General features: G+C 36.1%; 1 pseudogene; it reads right to left on the bottom strand.

The window, feature by feature from the left end:
* The window catches only part of LOC127861672 (tRNA (uracil-5-)-methyltransferase homolog A-like), a 47,280-nt pseudogene that overhangs the window by 28,456 nt on the left and 792 nt on the right, over positions 1-18,032 (bottom strand).

The following is an 18,032-nucleotide window of genomic DNA, read 5'->3' as shown; positions in this document are numbered from 1 at the left end:
AAACAATTAAAAATAGTAGACTACTATAATATTCTAATTAAGCATCTGACATGTGATATCACAATAATTACAACATTTACTGGAAAGTTTTAAAACAAAGATTGCAAACACTTATTTTAACCTGCCTTAAAACCAATAATCTTGGGCAGATTTGTGATGGACAGTTTGTACAGCTCGGATGTAAAGTCGTCTCTCTTTGTGTATATATACTCATCTGACTCATCTTTTGGATCAGTAGTTTCAACAAGGTCTACCGTTTCATTTTCAGCTGCAAATGGCAACATTTGGCAACATCAAATAAGAAATTGATATACATGTTATTGATTGTATCATTATAATATAAAATGAAATACCTTAAGCTGCTTTTTTGTGATAAACATTGTGGTATATTATTGTTTATTATCATTTCTAAATTAATTATTTGATACCTCTTTATTGGAAAGAAATGGAATAAGATGGTTTTTAAATAGTTTTTTTAATATGCTCTTATAATAAATAATTCTGTCTTTTATGATTATTTAACCATTAACTTGTTAAATCTGCCAAGACCAAGCAAGATAAGTAGAGTCTAGCTATATTTCAAGGAATGCAGCAATTTTTTCCCCCTTCTCCAAAAAGTACCAGAAAATATCACTTTCCCAATTAGGAAAAAACATCACATTTCCCAAATGCTGTCCAAAAAAATTTCCAAATGAAGGTTCCAAATAATTTTTTTTTTATTGTGTTTTTATAAATAAAATGCAACAGTCAGTTAGTTTCCCCTGTCCAGCTCTATGGCTTGAACCCGAGTAAATACAATATTGACAACTTGACAATTTTTAGTTATACATTTTTAAGTATTTGGGAGCAAAAAAAAAAAAATACACCAATTTCCCAATATAAAGACTTCATTACGCAAATTTTCCCAATCAGGATTTTTCGCACACAATTTTCTCATTGGGCTAATACCAGTACTTTTCCCAATATGGCACACAAGATCGCAAATGTCTCAGTCTCACATAGCCGGTACGGTGTTGACAGTAGAAAAATAAACAAGGGGAGACAAAAAAGGCTGTCCAGTAAGCTCAATGGTTGCCTAACATGCTCCTCGCCTAGGTGAACAAGGCTTAATCCCCGTTCCTATAAAAATGTGTGTTTAGTATGTGCGTGGTCACCATGCCTGGAAGGTGTGGTTTCCTTCCACTACTCCAACTTCCTCCCACAACGAAAAAAATCACAAATAGCATTGTGTTTTTTTTCCGTTAAACATCGGGTTCGATATTCGGCCCCATTCCCAATTGAAAAAAGTATATAATTTTCCCAAATGGGAACTCAAATTTCCCAATTGAAGGTTTCAAAAAGAAAATTATTTTTTATTATTTTTTGTTAGATTTCAACATTTTGTTCATCTCCCATCAAGCCATAAGTTCGACCTTAAAAAAAAAATACTGAACACACTTCTATTTTCAATTTCAAGCTTTTTTAGCAAAACAGCAACAACACTTATTTCCCAATTTTAGTCAAAACGCAGCGAATTTTTCCCAATTCAAAGGCACCTGGTTCCATTCCCAAAATGGTGAAAAATACACTGAATAGCTTTTAAACAAAAAGGGTGGAAATTGCAGCTATATTTTCAAAATGAGTCTAATCTATTGTGAGTCAAATAGATCTACTTCTTTGAAATGTATTGTACAAAATATCTCTCTGGGGCATTGTTGTACAAGAAAACAGTTCAAAGGTCATGGTGTGGCATATTTAGAAGAGTTTTTTCTGTAGAAGTGGGACAAATCCATACATGCCATACGTCCCGGATTGTCCGGGACAGTCCCGGAAATGAAGAACTTGTCCCGCTGTCCCGGAAAAATGTCAAATGTCCCGGAATTTACAAAATCCATATATACATGTAACTAATCTTAGGCTTAACTGCACCTCGAATCTGTGTATATATATAATCTGCAGCGTCTCCATGACAATGCCTACCTGAATAGGCAGACTATGCTACGTGTCAAAATCGATCAATTAACAGGGGTCCTGTTATCATATCGATTGTCTCACGTTCGCAGTCAAACCGAAAAGGCGGCAATGTTTAATGTGGTTGTTAATTGACTTTAATCTACTACGTCATTATTTCCTGCTGCGTAAGGGCAAAGGATAGTTGTTCACACATCTGAATTCCAACATCGCTGAGTAAAAAATTAAAAGCAGTTTATGTTCGCACGTTTAACCGACATGTATTGTGAATTGATTTGAGTTGACGATCCAACGGTACTGTATTGTTGTATTTTTTATTATATAAATGTTATAAATGAATAAAGGCGAATCAACAACTACGCGTTACACAATGGCCTTAATAACAATAATGCAGTGACGTCACCATCTATGTTTAGAACGCTTACACTGAAAACACGTGGCTTGTATCTAGTAACGGAAGTAGTAATGTTTAATTTGACGTTAATAGATCAAGTGTATTTCGGATAGGCTTTCGAACTTTTGCAATTAACGATGCAAAACAAACAAAAAACATAACAAAAATGCATATGTCTATAAATATCGCTACATTTTATACATGTCCCGGAAAATCAGCAAAAGTCCAGGACAATTTAACTCAATGTCCCGGAATTGGTCTGAAAAATTATGGCATGTATGACAAATCAGTGTCCTCACATAATGCTGCCTCATGTACAGCAGAAACCCATTAACTTCTAAATGCACTTACAAGACATATATTTCCTGGATGAAAAGCTTTGAATTTATGGTTTTCTACAGTAACTTGAGTTTGCCATGGATAAGGTGTCCGCCTAGCGATCAGTAGGTCACTAGTTCGATCCTCACTCGGGGAGCATTCTCTAGATCTTCCCCAAAGACACAAAGAACTGGTAATAGGCCCAGGAAACGGACTCAAGAGTGTTTCTATAAATCTGAGGCTATCGATACAATCAAGCTAAAATAAATAGGTTTAAACGGTATAAACCAATGGTTTACTACCTTCTACTCCAACTGATGAGAAAGAAACAGGTTCAGTTGAACTTGTTGTAGGCAGCTCTGAATCAACAGAAAATTCTTCTGAACTGTGTGCATCCATTTGTTTTTTCTGTAGAAGATACATTTATATAAATATATAAAATGACGTGATACATTTATATAAATATATAAAATGACGTGTGAAGTCTTCATAAACCTACGCTTTACTACACAATGCAAAAAATATAAGATTATAATTTCTAAATAAGATCGCGAAAATACATTACTTCAAGTTTATTTTAACAAATGCAACCAATATGTCGAGCAACAGCATACAAGACGAAACAGAAATGATGAAGATAAAAAATCATATTTATCGTTAAGTTATAAGACCTGATTATCCGATTCTTTGAGCAATATTGAATCTAGAAAAATGTGCAATATCTGGAGATTTTGGGAACGTCTCTTTTCCATTGTCTGAAATGTCTCTTTTCCATTGTCTGCAAAAAGGCAGTGAAACACCAAATTACGCAACATTTTTTTTTATTCAGCAAAACAGTTCAACGCTAAATAGTTTGTGCATGATGTTCAAAAGATTGAAGTTACATTTAAAAGCGAATACGTTTGTTCGTAATATGTACGGTACCGACGGACTAATACATTTAAAACAAAAAGTCTATTTTTTTAGTTCTTTCCTTCTAGAAGTCTAGCCACGGCGTGAGAAAATAATATTTCAAATTGCATTCGTTAGCACACCTCATCCTTTACCACTAAAGATTATTTTAAAATCGAATTATTGTTCTTGACTATAAATAGTCTATAGTCTTTACTAAAAGTCGAATATGGCCACAGTAAATAACACTGAAAATCGCACCATCTTTCATTTCTGAAAGTCGACAACGGCCACAGTAAATGGCTCTTAAAATGAGACCATCGTTCATTACTGCAAGTCGAATATGGCCACAGTAAATGACTCTTAAAATAACACCATCGTTCATTACTCAAAGTCGACTATGGCCACAGTAAAAATGACTCTTAAAATGACACCATCGTTCATTACTGCAAGTCGACTATGGCAACAGTAAATGACTCTTAAAATGACACCATCGTTAATTACTACAAATCGACTATGGCCACAGTAAATGACTCTTAAAATGACACCCATCGTTCATTACTACAAGTCGACTATGGCCACAGTAAATGACTCTTAAAATGACACCATCGTTCATTACTGAAAGTCGACTATGGCCACAGTAAATGACTCTTAAAATCGGACCATCGTTTATTTCTAAAGGTTGACTATGGCAACAGTAAATGACTCTTAAAATAACACCATCGTTCATTACTAAAAATCGACTATGGCCACGGTAAATGACTCTTATAATAACACCATCGTTCATTACAGAAAGTCGACTATGGTCACAGTAAATGACTCTTAAAATAAGACCATCGTTCATTACTGCAAGTCGACTATGGCCAAAGTAAATGACTCTTAAAATGACACCATCGTTCATTACTTCAATTCGACTATGGCCACAGTAAATGACTCATAAAATGACACCACCGTTCATTACTGGCAGTCGACTATGGCCACAGTAAATGATTATTAAAATGTCACCACTGCTCATTACTGCAAGTCGACTATGGCCACAGTAAATGACTCTTAAAATGAAACCATCGTTCATTACTGCAAGTCGACTATGGCCACAGTAAATGACTCTTAAAATGACACCATCGTTCATTACTTCAATTCGACTATGGCCACAGTAAATGACTCTTAAAATGACACCACCGTTCATTACTGGCAGTCGACTGTGGCCACAGTAAATGACTCTTAAAATGTCACTACTGCTCATTACTGCAAGTCGACTATGGCCACAGTAAATGACTCTTAAAATGACACCATCGTTCATTACTGAAAGTTGACTATGGCCACAGTATATGACACTTAAAATGACACCATTGTTCATTACTGGAAGTCGACTATGGCCACAGTATATGACTCTTAAAATAAGACCATCGTTCATTACTGCAAGTCGACTATGGCCACCGTAAATGACTCTTAAAATGACACCATCGTTCATTACTGAAAGTTGACTATGGCCACAGTATATGACACTTAAAATGACACCATTGTTCATTACTGGAAGTCGACTATGGCCACAGTATATGACTCTTAAAATAAGACCATCGTTCATTACTGCAAGTCGACTATGGCCCCAGTAAATGACTCTTAAAATGACACCATCGTCCATTACTGCAAGTCGACTATGGCCACAGTAATTGACTCTTAAAATAAGACCATCATTCATTACTGCAAGTCGACTATGGCCACAGTAAATGACTCTTAAAATGACACCATCGTTCATTACTAAAGGTCGACTATGGCCACAGTAAATGACTCTTAAAATGACACCATCGTTCAGTACTAAAAGTCGACTATGGCCACAGTAAATGACTCTTAAAATAACACCATCGTTCATTACTGAAAGTCAACTATGGCCACAGTAAATGACTCTTAAAATGAGACCATCGTTCATTACTGCAAATCGACTATGGCCACAGTAAATGACTCTTCAAATGACACCCATCGTTCATTACTTCAATTCGACTATGGTCACAGTAAATGAATCTTAAAATGACACCACAGTTCATAACTGGCAGTCGACTATGGCCACAGTAAATGACCCTTAAAATGTCACTACTGTTCATTACTGCAAGTCGACTATTGCCACAGTAAATGACTCTTAAAATGACACCATCGTTCATAACTGCAAGTCGACTATGGCGACAGTAAATGACTCTTAAAATGAAACCACCGTTCATAACTGGAAGTCGACTATTGCCACAGTAAATGACTCTTAAAATGACACCACTGTTCATTACTGCAAGTCGACTATGGCCACAGTAAATGACTCTTAAAATAAAACCATCGTTCATTACTGCAAGTCGACTATGGTCACAGTAAATGACTCTTAAAAAACACCATCGTTCATTACTGGAAGTCGCATATGGCCACAGTAAATGAATCTTAAAATGGAACCATCGTTCATTTCTGCAAGTCGACTATGGCAACAGTTAATGACTTTTAAAATGACACCATCGTTCATTACTGGAGATCAACTATGGCCACAGTAAATGACACTTAAAATAACACCATCGTTCATTACTCAAAGTCGACTATGGCCACAGTAAATGACTATTAAAATGACACCATCGTTCATTACTAAAAGTCGACTATGGCCACAGTAAATGACTCTTAAAATGACACCCATCGTTTATTATTACAAGTCGACTATGGCCACAGTAAATGACTCTTAAAATGACGCCATCGTTCATTACTGAAAGTCGACTATGGCCACAGTAAATGACTCTTAAAATGACACCATCCTTCATTACTAAATGTCGACTATGGCCACGGTAAATGACTCTTAAAATGACACCATCGTTCATTACTGAAAGTCGACTATAGCCACAGTAAATGACACTTAAAATGACACCATCGTTCATTACTGCAAGTCGACTATGGCCACAGTATATGACTCTTAAAATAAGACCATCATTCATTACTGCAAGTCGACTATGGCCACAGTAAATAACTCTTAAAATGAAACCACCGTTCATTACTAAAGGTCGACTATGGCCACAGTAAATGACTCTTAAAATGACACCATCGTTCAATACCAAAAGTCGACTATGGCCACAGTAAATGACTCTTAAAATAAGACCATCGTTCATTACTGCAAGTCGACTATGGCCACAGTAAATGACTCTTAAAATGACACCATCGTTCATTACTGCAAGTCGACTATTGCCACAGTAAATGACTCTTAAAATGGAACCATCGTTCATTACTGCAAGTCGACTATGGCAACAGTTAATGACTCTTAAAATGACACCATCGTTCATTACTGGAGGTCAACTATGGCCACAGTAAATGACTCTTAAAATAACACCATTGTTCTTTACTCAAAGTCGACTATGGCCACAGTAAATCACTATTAAAATGACACCATCGTTCATTACTAAAAGTCGACTATGGCCACAGTAAATGACTCTTAAAATGACACCCATCGTTTATTATTACAAGTCGACTATGGCCACAGTAAATGCCTCCTTAAATGACGCCATCGTTCATTACTGAAAGTCGACAACGGCCACAGTAAAAGACTCTTAAAATGACACCATCGTTCATTACTAAAGGTCGACTATGGCCACAGTAAATGACTCTAAAAAATGACACCATCGTTCATTACTAAAAGTCGAATATGGCCACAGTAAATGACTTAAAATGACACCCATCGTTCATTATTACAAGTCGACTATGGCCACAGTAAATGACTCTTAAAATGACGCCATCGTTCATTACTGAAAGTCGACTATGGCCACAGTAAATGACTCTTAAAATGACACCATCCTTCATTACTAAATGTCGACTATAGCCACAGTAAATGACTCTTAAAATGACATCATCGTTCATTACTGAAAGTCGACTATGGCCACAGTAAATGACACTTAAAATGACACCATCGTTCATTACTGCAAGTCGACAATGGCCACAGTATATGACTCTTAAAATAAGACCATCGTTCATTACTGCAAGTCGACTATGGCCACAGTAAATGACTCTTAAAATGAAACCACCGTTCATTACTAAAGGTCGACTATGGCCACAGTAAATTACTCTTAAAATGACACCATCGTTTAATACTAAAAGTCGACTATGGCCACAGTAAATGACTCTTAAAATAACACCATCGTTCATTACTTAAAGTCGACTATGGCCACAGTAAATGACTCTTAAAATGACACCATCGTTCATTACTGCAAGTCGACTATGACCACAGTAAATGACTTTTAAAATAACACCATCGTTCATTACTAAAGGTCGACTGTGGCCACAGTAAATGACTCTTAAAATGACACCATCGTTCAATACTAAAAGGCGACTATGGCCACAGTAAATGACTCTTAAATTGACACCATCGTTCCATACTAAAAGTCGACTATGGCCACAGTAAATGACTCTTAAAATAACACCATCGTTCATTACTGAAAGTCGGCTATGGCCACAGTAAATGACTCTTAAAATGACACCATCGTTTTTTACTGAAAGTCGACTATGGCCACAGTAAATGAATCTTAAAATGGAACCATCGTTCATTACTGCAAGTCGACTATGGCAACAGTTAATGACTCTTAAAATGACACCATCGTTCATTACTGGAGGTCAACTATGGCCACAGTAAATGACTCTTAAAATAACACCATCCTTCTTTACTCAAAGTCGACTATGGCCACAGTAAATGACTATTAAAATGACACCATCGTTCATTACTAAAAGTCGACTGTGGCCTCAGTAAATGACTCTTAAAATGACATCCATCGTTTATTATTACAAGTCGACTATGGCCACAGTAAATGCCTCCTAAAATGATGACATCGTTCATTACTGAAAGTCGACTATGGCCACAGTAAAAGACTCTTAAAATGACACCATCCTTCATTACTAAATGTCGACTATGGCCACAGTAAATGACTCTTAAAATGACACCATAGTTCATTACTGAAAGTCGACTATGGCCACAATAAATGACACTTAAAATGACACCATCGTTCATTACTGCAAGTCGACTATGGCCACAGTATATGACTCTTAAAATAAGACCATCGTTCATTACTGCAAGTCGACTATGGCCACAGTAAATTACTCTTAAAATGAAACCATCGTTCATTTCTAAAAGTCGACTATGGCCACAGTAAATGACTCTTAAAATGACATACATCGTTTATTATTACAAGTCGACTATGGCCACAGTAAATGACTCTTAAAATGAAACCATCGTTCATTACTAAAAGTCGACTATGGCCACAGTAAATGACTCTTAAAATGACATACATCGTTTATTATTACAAGTCGACTATGGCCACAGTAAATGACTCTTAAAATGACGCCATCGTTCATTACTGAAAGTCGACTATGGCCGCAGTAAATGACTCTTAAAATGACACCATTGTTTAATACTATAAGTCGACTATGACCACAGTAAATGACTCTTAAAATAACACCATCGTTCATTACTAAATGTCGACTATGGCCACAGTAAATGACTCTTAAAATGACAACATCGTTCATTACTGCAAGTCGACTATGACCACAGTAAATGACTTTTAAAATAACACCATCGTTCATTACTAAAGGTCGACTATGGCCACAGTAAATGACTCTTAAAATGACACCATCGTTCAATACTAAATGTCGACTATGGCCATAGTAAATGACTCTTAAAATGACACCCTTTTTCCATACTAAAAGTCGACTATGGCCACAGTAAATGACTCTTAAAATGACACCATCGTTCATTACTGAAAGTCGACTATGGCCACAGTAAATGACTCTTAAAATGACACCATCATATTTTACTGAAAGTCGACTATGGCCACAGTAAATGACTCTTAAAATGACACCATCGTTCATTACTGCAAGTCGACTATGACCGCAGTAAATGACTCTTAAAATAACACCATCGTTCATTACTAAAGGTCACTATGGCCACAGTTAATGACTCTTAAAATGACACCATCGTTCAATACTAAAAGTCGACTATGGCCACAGTATATGACTCTTAAAATAAGACCATCGTTCATTACTGCAAGTCGACTATGACCACAGTAAATGACTCTTAAAATAAGACCATCGTTCATTACTAAAGGTCGACTATGGCCACAGTAAATGACTCTTAAAATGACACCATCGTTCAATACTAAAAGTCGACTATGGCCACAGTAAATGACTCTTAAAATAAGACCATCGTTCATTACTGCAAGTCGACTATGGCCACAGTAAAAGACTCTTAAAATGACACCATCGTTCATAACTAAAAGTCGACTATGGCCACAGTAAATGACTCTTAATATGACACCATCGTTCATTACTTCCAGTCGACTATGGCCACAGTAAATGACTCTTAAAATAACACCATCGTTCATTACTGAAATTCGACTATGGCCACAGTAAATTACTCTCAAAATAAGACCACCGTTCCTTACTGCAAGTCGGCTATGGCCACAGTAAATGACTCTTCAAATGACACCCATCGTTCATTACTGCTATTCGACTATGGTCACAGTAAATGAATCTTAAAATGACACCACCGTTCATTACTAAAAGTTGACTATGGCCACAGTAAATGACTCTTTAAATGACACCATCGTTCATTACTGGAAGTCGACTATGGCCACAGTAAATGAATCTTAAAATTACACCATCGTTCATTACTGCAAGTCGACTATGGCCACAGTAAATGGCTCTTAAAATGACACCATCGTTCATTACTGAAAGTCGACTATGGCCACAGTAAATAACCCCAATTATCTATGTTTAAGCATTAATACGAAAAAGTGAATGAGATTTTGTATAAAGACAAAGGCGCTCTTATGCCATTATAAGCATTAATACAAAATTGTGAACGAGTTTTAGGCAAACCACATAGGCGCTCTTATCCGCCATATAGCCATTAATACGGAAATATGAACGAGATTTAGTCAATATACATAGGCGCTCTTTTCCCTCGATAAGCATTAATACGGAAATATGAACGACATTTTGTTAAAACAAATAGTCTCTTTTATCATCCATATAGGCAATAAATACGGAAATTAGAACGAGATTTAATGAAAAGACAGACGCGCTCTTATCCCATTATAAGCATTTATTCAAAAGACATAGTCGCTCTTATTCGCCATATAGCCATAAATACTGAAATATGAACGAGATTTAGTCAAAAGACATAGGCGCTCGTATCAACCATATAGCCATAAATATAATACAATGTAAGAGTACTATATTTTACACTTGTATGTATAATGAATATTCCTGATTCACGTATGAGTTTGAGCGCTCATTAACCTGTTTAACCTGCCCAGTAGTTAACATTGACCGTTCCAAAGCGGTGACACCGGCTTTATTGTACTCTTTTTGTATTTTGTTTCGTTTTGTGCCGTTCTGTTTTGGCAATTCATCACCTGCCATGAATAAAGGACCACGTACGTATGTATAATACAGGGTAAGATCTTTGATCCCAAAAGGTACATGGTGCTGCTAGAAAGAAGCACGGGGGCGATTCGGAACAGAAACTGACATATTCATATAATATCAAGGTATTTTATTAATCAAATATAAACATATTGTCATTAAGAAACAAATTACCTATGGAAAAACGTATGATTGCGTCACTATACACACGCACATACGTTTGCAAATGTTTTGCTAAGATTTGCAGTAGATTTACGCTTGTTGCAAGAAAGATATTTATTTTTGCATGCATTTATTATTGCATGTAGAATACGCATTTAATCCGAATGCGCCAACTCTTGTAAGTAGACAAAATGACACCTCCATTATGATGGCTTTTTACCCCTCTAAGACAGTGAAGGAATATTATTTTGGCGATGTCCGGAGGTGTTTATCAATAATTATTTATTAAATTTCATTAAACTTAATATGAATGTGTTCAATCATACTGCGGTGCACGCGTTATTAATTTATTGCCCCTTAATAGATTGAAATTCAGGAAGGTTGTACGTCCGGAGCTATTTCACAGTACCTATTTCACGAAACTTAAAACAAATATACATCATCATTCGCCGATATTGTTTCTGTGTGGTTCTCCGTCCTTCCACTTTCAATGTCCGGAGCTGTGTGACAGTAACTATTGCATGAAAGTCTATAAAACTTAAATGTCATCATACTGCAGTGGTGCACACTTAAGTTCTGTCCGGATCGATAACTCAACAGTTAACAGTAAACCGGTGTCTGTAATGCAACGATCCCACTTTTGTCCTTACACATCTTCCGACCGTACGGTGTTGTCAGCCATGTTGAACTTTTCTGCAGGATGTTAGCGTCTTTGTGTTCACCAGGCTTTACCTTTGAAATAGATTGCAACAAAATCCAATCTGGTACGACATATTGACTAGGATTCTCACACAGTTTTTGAGTACCATGAAAGTTGTGACATTCGCTACAAGAAAACTTGCTTTTTAACATGAATATACATCTACTATCCAGAAAAATTTCTTACATGAAATTTCATGAGCACCTACAATTTCATCTGTAAAATTTATGTTCCGTGTTTTACTTACGTCTATCTGCTAGGGCGCTTGATCAATATTCTTTTATGCTCGAGCCTGCATTAAAAAACCCAAAATATTTGTGAAAATGAACTAAAAACACATCAAGTTACATAACAAGTCAAACTTTTAAAGTGTCAAAGGCTACGAAGACACTTATAAGTAATTGTTTTATTTCGATGATACGATAAACTTTTACTAATCATAAATTGCCTGTGACTAGTAATTGTATCAATGGCTTGGTTATGCTAAAACACGTTACAGATATCTCTTTAAACCATTTTGTAAAACGTAAATCCGAATGAAATTTCTATGACATTTATACGAAAAGAAAAACCTAATATGACTGCTATATTTTTTTACAAAACTGATCATTGTAGTATTAATGATATGGACAATACATACGGTGAGTTGTTGCCAGGCTATATGCTGTGAAAATACTTTTGGCCACCGTTCGTTGCAGAGCCTCTGTGGCCTCTTTATAACTACATCCAGTCGAATGCAGTTTTATGATATGAAACAAACGATTATGAGAATATTTAACAAATTTTACATACATGTACTGTGAAATATTTTCTGTACGAATATGTAGTTTACTTTGACACCAAAGAAGAAAATAATTATTGTATGACATTCGAAACCGATATACTTTTTTCAATTAATTATATAACTTTAAATTTTTGCCTTTACTATTTATATTGTTCGGACTCGCCTTTAAAAAAACCGCGTAAAAAATAAAACGGGATTCTATGTCTATTGACAGTCTAACAGGCATGTTATATGGAGATATTGTACATTTTAAGAATTTGTTCTTCCCATTAACATTTAAAATATTTACATTTGACGAATTAAATTTACACAAACACAGCGCAAGTTTATACTTTCGTGAATAAAATGTGGTTGTGCACAAAATGAACAAAATGTTACGCACTCTTATAAATAAAATCATGTTTTGAAAACGTATATATTATTGTAAGATAATACTTGTTACAAAAAATAATCAAAGACCATACTCTTTACCTCTTGCATCATCACTGAACACGCTTCCTTGACGAGGACGGATTCTGTATACGATGAAACTAGTCTGTAATTTAATATAAAAATGGTATTGGTTTTAATTTTTATAAGTTTAAGTTTAGTTTTTAACAAATGTTGATGGCAGTCTCGATCGAGCACGACCTTAGATGTATATCTTTCCACATACTAATTTTTAACCTTTACAAAATCGGTCATATGCAATATTATGTTTATTTTTCACTTTCTAAATCCATTGTAAACGGCCCAATGATTATGTTATGGCTGACTGGAATGGTTCATGAAAAAAATCAATACTCAATAAAAAAATATAATACGAAATACCTTTTGTTCTTCTTGTAAGCTGATTTCAGCTTTTCGTTAGCTACGAGCTTTACCAAAGGGTGGTTCCTGTAAATGTCGTCATTATTGACAGTTTAAGTAAGCAATCAATTTCCCATGTTTTGTGAAATTTGTATGAAATCAAAGAAAGGGAAAGTTTTACATTGTGTATGGTACCGTTTGTCAGGAGAAATTGTGAATAAGCGAATAACACATATTTTTTCTTTACAATCGAACCTCGACTTTTATCGTTGATTGATTCAAAATATTTCGGCTCTTATCCTAAATATAAAGTGGTTATATAAATAAGGGAACACATATAGCTTTCAATATAATTGGTATTTTGAATGCCAAGCGCTTATGCAATATACAGTTGCCATTGCTAGGCATTGTACTGTACTAAGTGCCTGTTCGTAATGCAACCGGATCATTGCGATACTTTGGTCTTTACGAATTTCTCATATAGAGTTTATCTATTTCGTTCGGATCTCATAGAATTCGAAGTAGCTATTGACTTTGGACAAGTAACAGACGCATCAAGACCAATTCCACAACACCGTCACACATAGGTTTCGGTGGCAAGACCGAGTTCGAATACTACGCCGTTTACAAAGCTTTTCTGCTGTTAAAGTCAGTTTTTGTAAGCATTAACGCACATTTTGAATAAGCTTAGTATATCAGTGCATTGAATTTAATTGCAGAAAAGCTACCTTATTTATGACAATTACAACTTACCCGTTTTCTGAAAAGGTATCTTGGATGTTTTTCTCCACGACAGTCAGTGCCTGAATTACATGAGGAAAAAACTGATAAAAAAGAACCAAATGATTATAGCATGTACACTGTTTCAAGAGTATGACAATATGTTAATGAAATTGTGCATTAATATTTGAATATGATAATCAATAGGCATGCAACGGAGAGTAATGTATGAATTAATACCTCTAACGTGAAAACGCAAAATCCATATCCGATGGAACTTTTTGGTGCCGCGTCTACGTTTGTAATAAATTTGCAATGGTTAAGCAACCACAAAACGTCACTGAAATATATATAAAAAAAGATCGGAATGAAATGGCGATAGAACTTCGACCAAATTCCTATGAACTTATGTGATCCAATGAAGAGTAAAATATATATGACTTTCTTTTACATTATTGTAACCACTAGAACATGTAGAAATCCTATGAAACCATTGCTCACCTGTCTTCCACCGTCGATGTGACAATGGAAAATCACGTTTTGTATGCCACAGGGACCTAGATAGCATTTAATGTTGCCATAGTCGACTTGCAGTAATGAACTGTGATGACATTTTAAGAGTCATTTACTGTGGCCATAGTCGACTTGCAGTAATGAACAGTGGTGACATTTTAAGAGTCATTTACTGTGGCCATAGTCGACTTGCAGTAATGAACAGTGGTGACATTTTAAGAGTCATTTACTGTGGCCATAGTCGACTTCCAGTAATAAAAAAGGGTGTCATTTTAAAAGTCATTTACTGTGGCCATAGTCGACTTGCAGTAATGAACGATGGTGTCATTTTAAGAGTCATTTACTGTGGCCATAGTCGACTTGCAGTAATGAACAGAGGTGACATTTTAAGAGTCATTTACTGTGGCCATAGTCGACTTGCAGTAATGTACGATGGTGTCATTTTAAGAGTCATTTACTGTGGCCTTAGTCGAATTGCAGTAATGAACGATGGTGTTATTTAATGAGTCATTTACTGTGGCCATAGTCGACTTTTAGTAATGAACGATGGTGTCATTTTAAGAGTCTTTTACTGTGGCCATAGTCGACTAGCAGTTATGAACGATGGTGTCATTTTAAGAATCATTTACTGTGGCCATAGTCGACTTGCAGTAATGAACAGTGGTGACATTTTAAGAGTCATTTACTGTGGCCATAGTCGACGTTTAGTAATGAACGATGGTGTTATTTTAAGAGTCATTTACTGTAGCCATAGTCGAATTGCAGTAATGAACGATGGTGTCATTTTAAGAGTCATTTACTGTGGCCATAGTCGACTTTAAGTAATGAACGATGGTGTCATTTTAAGAGTCTTTTACTGCGGTCATAGTTGACTAGCAGTAATGAACGATGGTGTCATTTAAAGAATCATTTACTGTGGCCATATTCGACTTGCAGTAATGAACAGTGGTAACATTTTAAGAGTCATTTACTGTGGCCATAGTCGACTTGCAGTAATGTACAATGGTGTCATTTTAAGAGTCATTTACTGTGGCCATAGTCGACTTGCAGTAATGTACAATGGTGTCATTTTAAGAGTCATTTACTGTGGCCATAGTCGAATTGCAGTAATGAACGATGGTGTTATTTTATGAGTCATTTACTGTGGCCATAGTCGACTTTTAGTAATGAACGATGGTGTCATTTTAAGAGTCTTTTACTGTGGCCATAGTCGACTAGCAGTTATGAACGATGGTGTCATTTTAAGAATCATTTACTGTGGCCATAGTCGACTTGCAGTAATGAACAGTGGTGACATTTTAAGAGTCATTTACTGTGGCCATAGTCGACGTTTAGTAATGAACGATGGTGTTATTTTAAGAGTCATTTACTGTAGCCATAGTCGAATTGCAGTAATGAACAGTGGTGACATTTTAAGAGTCATTTACTGTGGCCATAGTCGACTTCCAGTAATGAACGGTGGTGTCATTTTAAGAGTCATTAACTGTGGCCATACTCGAATTGCAGTAATGAACGATGGTGTAGTTTTAAGAGTAATTTACTGTGGCCATAGTCGACTTTCAGTAATGAACGATTGTGTCATTTTAAGAGTCATTTACTGTGGCCATAGTCGACTTTTAGTAATGAACGATGGTGTCATTTTAAAAGGCATTTACTGTGGCCATAGTCGACTTGCAGTGATGAACAGTGGTGACATTTTAAGAGTCATTTATTGTGGCCATAGTCGACTTGCAGTAATGAACAGTGGTGACATTTTGAGAGTCATCTACTGTAGCCATAGTCGACTTTAGAAATGAACGATAGTGTTATTTTAAGAGTCATTTACTGTGGCCATAGTCGACTTTCAGTAATGTACGATGGTGTCATTTTAAGAGGCATTTACTGTGGCCATAGTCAAATAGCAGTAATGAACGATGGTGTCATTTTAAGAGTCATTTACTGTGGCCATAGTCGACTTGCAGTAATGAACAGTGGTGACATTTTAAGAGTCATTTACTGTGGCCATAGTCGACTTGCAGTAAATTACGATGGTGTCATTTTAAGAGCCATTTACTGTGGCCATAGTCGACTTGCAGTAATGAACAGTGGTGACATTTTAAGAGTCATTTACTGTGGCCATAGTCGACTTTCAGTAATGAACGATAGTGTTATTTTAAGAGTCATTTATTATGGCCATAGTCGACTTTTAGTAATGAACGATGGTGTCATTTTAAGGGCCATTTACTGTGGCCATAGTCTACTTTTAGTAATAAACGACGGTGTTATTTTAAGAGTCATTTACTGTGGCCATAGTCGACTTGCAGTAATGAACAGTGGTGACATTTAAAGAGTCATTTACTGTGGCAATTGTCGACTTGAAGTAATGAACGATGGTGTAGTAATGAACGATGGTGTCATTTTAAGAGTCATTTACTGTGGTCATAGTCGACTTTCAGTAACAAACGATGGTGTCATTTTAAGAGTCATTTACTGTGGCAATAGTCGAATTGCAGTAATGAACAGTGGTGACATTTTAAGAGTCATTTACTGTGGCCATAGTCGACTTCCAGTAATGAACGGTGGTGTCATTTTAAGAGTCATTTACTGTGGCCATAGTCGACTTGCCGTTATGAATGATGGTCCCATTTTGAGAGTCATTTACTGTGGCCATAGTCGAATTTCAGTAACGAACGATGGTGTTATTTTAAGAGTCATTTACTGTGGCCATAGTTGACTGGAAGTAATGAACGATGGTGTCATTTTAAGAGTCATGTACTGTGGCCATAGTCGACTTTTAGTAATGAACGATGGTGTCATTTTAAGAGTCTTTTACTGTGGCCATAGTCGACTTGCAGTAATGAACGATGGTGTCATTTAAAGAGTCATTTACTGTGGCCATAGTCGACTTGCAGTAATGTACGATGGTGTCATTTTAAGAGGCATTTACTGTGGCCATAGTCGACTAGCAGTAATGAACGATGGTGTCATTTTAAGAGTCATTTACTGTGGCCATAGTCGACTTTTATTAATGAACGATGGTGTTATTTTAAGAGTCATTTACTGTGGCCATAGTCGAATTGCAGTAATGAACGATGGTGTCATTTTAAGAGTCATTTACTGTGGCCATAGTCGACTTTAAGTAATGAACGATTGTGTCATTTTAAGAGTCTTTTACTGCGGCCATAGTTGACTAGTTGTAATGAACGATGGTGTCATTTTAAGAGACATTTACTGTGGCCATAGTCGACTTGCAGTAATGAACAGTGGTGACATTTTAAGAGGCATTTACTGTGGCCATAGTCGACTAGCAGTAATGAACGATGGTGTCATTTTAAGAGTCATTTACTGTGGCCATAGTCGACTTGAAGTTATGAAAAATGGTGTCTTTTTAAGAGTCATTTACCGTGGCC

The sequence above is a fragment of the Dreissena polymorpha genome, chromosome 1, assembly GCF_020536995.1.
Source record: "Dreissena polymorpha isolate Duluth1 chromosome 1, UMN_Dpol_1.0, whole genome shotgun sequence".
NCBI classification, from domain to species: Eukaryota; Metazoa; Mollusca; class Bivalvia; order Myida; family Dreissenidae; genus Dreissena; species Dreissena polymorpha.
This window is presented reverse-complemented; position numbering and strand designations above follow the sequence as displayed.